Here is a 6,000-nt window from a genome sequence, read left to right as displayed (position 1 = left end):
ACAGGCTATTTATATCCATACTATTCATGAAAACGTTAACTGTACAGATGAAGCAGAAATACAAAGTTGTACAAAATGTGTATTTCTCCACACACATAACTTATAAGGCACAATAGGCAAAGAGAATTGTGACACTTGTCGTCGCTACCAAAAAAGATGGACTGATGGTTTTAATAAAAACAAAATGGTATGAGGCCAGCAACACCTGCCTTAGGCTATTGACACTGTCTTAGGGGCACTTTACACGAGGACGGTTTCCTATGGAAACGGGGAATTATTTTATCGTTAGTGCCTCCCTTTTAGACGGCGACGGCGAATTCGCGCTTAGGAAACGACACATTTTAAAACCACCCTCCAGAGTGGAATTGTTTGATACGCTTCCCGCTGAGCGCTCCATGTAATCACTTTGGAATGCTTTGGAACGGCACATTTCAGAAACTCTGACTTGCCTGCACAGGCGACACACGCGATTACGCCATAGCCGTGCGCGCGTTGACAACCAAATAAAACGTCAGTATGAATGAAGTTTGGCAACATTCAGAATTAAGCTACACTGCGGCCAACTTCAGTTACATGTTCAGAACGTTACTGCTGCGAGGAGCCGATGGCTGTACCCGGTCGGCATTTAACGTTAGTTACAAAAGCACGTCGACAGTGTTTTCTCACTGCCAGTAGCAGTAGGGTGACAGATCACAGTCAGCGCTCCCGGTCCTCGCTGCTCGTTAAAGATTTCCAATAGGCGTTATTCTGATAAACTGGTCACATACAGTATATGTTACATTCTCACCCGACAAATATTAAAACTTTAACAGTTTGGGGGGTTTTTTTAGCTTGAAAAAAGCTTTTTGGCCAGTCTAAATGACTGCGGAAAGTGTACTCTACTTCCGCGTTTAAAGCGAAATTACGTCATGCAGTAAGCGTCCTTGTATGGGCAAAGAATAAGGTGATCACACTGCCACCTAGCGACCTGGCATGTACATTACGGCGTTTTAAAAATTCAACAGCGCTCATGTAAACAGGGAGAAGGTGTGAAGGAAAAGGTGTGAAGGAAACGCTATTGTGTCGTTTCTTTCAGAAACTGTCCTCGTGTAAAGGGCCCCTTAATTTCACACACTGGCTTCAACAGTGAAGGGACACATCCTAACAATTAGTCCCAGGGCATCACTATACTTTTTAGTTTTGGCCGAACCGGGTTGTCCACAAGGCTGGATTAAAGTAGCCATGGGCCCCGGGGCTACGACTTTTTCAAGGGCCCTGTGGGTGAAGATTGATTGATTGATTGATTGATTGATTGGTTGATTGATTGATTGATTGATTGGTTGATTGATTGATTGATTGATTGATTGATTGATGAAGTGATGATGAAGTATTTCTTTGCCTTCTCCTTAATCCTCTGGTGAAACAATGTGCATGAGAGCAGGCAGCTGTAGCAGTTTTTTTTTTTATATTTTTGACAAACCAGCAGTATGTAAATTGAGAACACAATTCTTCAAATATCCAGTTCCACCCAAAACAAAAGAAATTCACTACAAAATAATGAATGACTTCTACCCTTCCAGAAATGTTTTAAGGATGAGATTTGGCTTTGATAGCAAATAATGTGTGTGTTTTCTGTAAAGGTGATATTGAAACAACTGAGCATCTTTTTGTTTCATGTTCTCAGTCACACCCAACTGTTCTGGAAACAATTCATTGATTGGTTAAATGGAAAAACCACGGTAATGCCTGTTCTTGATTATAATAGTATTGATTTTGGTGTAATATTGGAAGACAAAAAATTTGACCTAATGATCAATGTGTTACTAATCTGAGCTAAATACTTTATTCATAAGGCAACATTTATAAAAACTCCACCCATTTTTATGTGCTACTATAATGAAACCCAACTCTACATAAAGTCCCTGAAATTATTGAAATCCAATTTTGCCAAAGACCTCTATTTATCTTTAATAAGTGATAGAGAAAATTTACATCACATTAGCCTTTATTTGGAGAATCACTAGTTATTAATATATTCATATACATTTCCATTTTAGTTACATATAGTTATGACACAGACATACTTCATATTTAGATGACCTGTGTACATACACAGATAGACATCATATTTGGATAACCTGTGTACATACACAGACAGATGTATTTAGATAACCTGTACCTTACATTTGCAGCTCCTCTCTATCGCACACTGTGCCCTGTCACCGTGCCACGGTGCTCTCTACAGGGCCAGAATAACAGATAGGTTGAGTCTACAGAGTGGCCTTCAAGTGTGCGTCAAGACATGTAATCTGATGTGTGTCCTATAAGTATCTTTGACTTTCTGTTCAATGTATGTAAGCCTGTGTATCCATTCGGGAATATGCAAGAGTGCATCTCTTGGCCAAGAGTGCATCTCTTGCTCTTGGCCAAGATCTATGTCAAATACATCATATCAGACAACTTCTTATGACTCCTGGCTCCATCATTTCATTTCAACTGGTTTCCTTCAAGTGGTTCACTGTTTACCTTTTGGCTGTGGAATTTCATTCTCTATCAACTGGCGTCACGAAGAACGGATATCTACAAACAGTTCGGTAAGTTGAATTGAATTTTATAATTCCTTACCTAACTGTTTGTCTGATATAAAATAACCTAAGTTAGTTGTTGTGGGTTTTCTTGAGACTGAAGGGGAACGCCCTGGGTAATTGGCAAGGCCAACACCATGCAAATAATAGATCTCCTCAGAATTACTAAAAACTCACTCGGCGGGGTGTAGATTGGCATAGCCGACACACTGACTTTTATTGCGCACTGGCCAGGATCGGCCAGAGATACAAGCACCGAGTGAGCCTGAGAAGTGTTCTTTCACAGGTTAACGTAATTGTAGTAGGCGGAAAAAGCCACACATTATTGGGGAAACCAACACACTTTCACAGGTTGACATAATTATAGATGGCCAGAAGGCGACACACTATGTTTTAGTCGACATAGTAGGTGGAAAAAGGCCACACATTATTGGGAAACCAGTTCAAGAATATATAAGGAACAAGTCTGAAAGAACCCCACAACCATACTAATGAAACCAAAAGCATTATAAACAGCAAAAGTGAACAAATTCATACATTTCCAAATCCATACATTTCTCAAGAGCCAAAATTAAAGGAGTACAATAATTGTAAAATATGGAAGTTTGCAATGAAGTATTCCCTAACTGTTTGTCATACTAACAAATAACATCTGGGAAAAGAGCAAATTAATCTGCCACAAGGTTTCTGATTCCAGGATGCTGAAGCCGTGAGAAAAGATTTGTAATCAGTGACATTGCCAAGTGGAAGTTCTTTGTTGATGTATGCTGATGACCTGCTGATAGCATCGTCAACTAAGGAGGTGTGTGAAATTGACTCTGTTACACTGCTGACCTGCCTTGCTGAGAAAGGACATCGTGCATCACTTGCCAAGTTACAGTTTTGCCTGCCCACTATAACACACCTTGGTCAGCTGTTGTCAAATGGCCAAAGACTGTTGTCCCCAGAAAGGGTGAAAGTATGTGCTCCCTTCCTCCTCCTGCCACAAAGACAAGCATGACATCGTTTCGGGGGGATGGCAAAGTACATGAGACACTGGTTGCATGATTACAGCCGCAATGACTCGATCCTGCGGCCATCAACACTGAAACAAGGATTACTTGGTTACAAGAAATGAAGAACGCTTTCCAAACCCTAAAGCAGTCGCTTGTCACCGCACCAGCCCTCAGTCTCCCAGACTATCAACAAGCCTTCCACTTGCATGTCCATGAAAAGGATGGTTTTGCCACAGGCTGCAGGCATCCTTACACAAAAAAAACATGGTCCAGTATGCCCAGCCCCTATCCGACTCAGCCTCAGCCACGCCCTATGACCTGGCCTGGTCCCCATTCTTCATGGAAGACACCAACTCCGAGGAGGATCTTCAAAGCACCGACATCTGATTGTGTGCACAGCCACGTGCATTCTGGGGCTCCAGGATGTTTCCATTCAGCAAATATTAAAAGTTGATTTGTTCTCTTAATATAGACTATTACAGTTGATTTGTTCTCTTAATATAGACTACTACCGTTGATTTGTTCTCTTAATATAGACTACTACCGTTGATTTGTGTGATTTGTGTGATTTTGAAATAGTGCATTTGATTTTGATATGTTCCCCTCTCTGTCTCTCCCAAACCCCCCCATTTTTTATGTGTTTTATCCACAGAATGTTCATATAGAAATCAGTCACATTGCTTTGGAAGGCCATGATTTTAGATAACTATAATTGTATTTAAATTTTCAATGTTGTTGTTACAATTGAAACAGTAACAATAGGAGGGACTGATAGCGAAAATTTACATCACATTAGCCTTTATTTGGAGAATCACTAGTTATTAATATATTCATATACATTTCCATTTTAGTTACATATAGTTATGACACAGACATACTTCATATTTAGATGACCTGTGTACATACACAGATAGACATCATATTTGGATAACCTGTGTACATACACAGATAGACATCATATTTGGATAACCTGTGTACATACACAGACAGATGTATTTAGATAACCTGTACCTTACATTTGCAGCTCCTCTCTATCGCACACTGTGCCCTGTCACCGTGCCACGGTGCTCTCTACAGGGCCAGAATAACAGATAGGTTGAGTCTACAGAGTGGCCTTCAAGTGTGCGTCAAGACATGTAATCTGATGTGTGTCCTATAAGTATCTTTGACTTTCTGTTCAATGTATGTAAGCCTGTGTATCCATTCGGGAATATGCAAGAGTGCATCTCTTGGCCAAGAGTGCATCTCTTGCTCTTGGCCAAGATCTATGTCAAATACATCATATCAGACAACTTCTTATGACTCCTGGCTCCATCATTTCATTTCAACTGGTTTCCTTCAAGTGGTTCACTGTTTACCTTTTGGCTGTGGAATTTCATTCTCTATCAACATCCTGTTCGTGACGCCAATTGATAGAGAATAGAATTCTATACATCCGCTAAATGTATATGTAAATGTATATCACAGCTTATCTAATACCAAATAAATTGAAACCAATGAGTCCAGGAAGATTTACCATAAAAGTATATTTAATACCATACATTCTCTGCAATATGCATATTGACAGAGGGCATGAATCTCAATGTACACATGTCTGATCGATGTACAGAGTCAAATATTCAGCCGCGATGTCACAATTTGACATACGCTTTATACTGTAAAGGAGGGAGCAGAGAGGAGGGGAGTGGAATGGGATGATCTCATGGAAATGTGTGTGCGTCCACTTGAGTCTGACAGGGAAACTGTTATCAATTGTTATGGGACTTGATGCACTGTCCAAGGTTTCAGCAATTGGAGCAGTCCCTGCTATGGGTGAAATGGGGTGAAATGTCATGGGCCAATGCAAAGGGACTAATGACTCATAGCATTAATTATGTGTATGCGAATAGCTTATTGGGAAATGCCAATGGAACTTATATTTTTCTCCAACAATAAGTCTCTAGCCATCTTACTGTAGGCTATGTTTTTATTATTTATTTTAAAATTTATTTTTTTATTTTCGTGTTTACCCCTGTTTGTCATGAACTATTATGTGTGATTGTGCTGTCATGTGTCTGTTCATGCGTGTCGACGTTGTATACATTTGTGATGATTGCCTTACAGTTGCCCATGTATGGTCTAGAACAGGGGCACTCAATTAAAATTCAAAGAGGTCCAGTTAGAGAAAATGTCCTCAAGCAAAGGTCCGGACCATTGTAACGTAGCTTACGCTATGATTTCAGTGCCATTGAACTCAATGATTGAAGTAGCCTAATGGTACAATGTCTGTATGTAGTCAACAACTGACTGTTAAATCTAAATAAACATCAATAATGCTTATTTACAGTTTTCATATTTAACTGGATTAATTATACATAACTACCCTACTATAATAAATAAATGATCTTTTCTCATTTCAAGTAAAATTATGCATTTAAAAATAACATACAACAGAGTGCTTT

This window comes from Poromitra crassiceps (assembly GCF_964638095.1).
Source record: "Poromitra crassiceps genome assembly, chromosome: 5".
In the NCBI taxonomy this organism is placed as follows: domain Eukaryota; kingdom Metazoa; phylum Chordata; class Actinopteri; order Beryciformes; family Melamphaidae; genus Poromitra; species Poromitra crassiceps.
Note: the sequence above shows the minus strand (reverse complement) of the source record.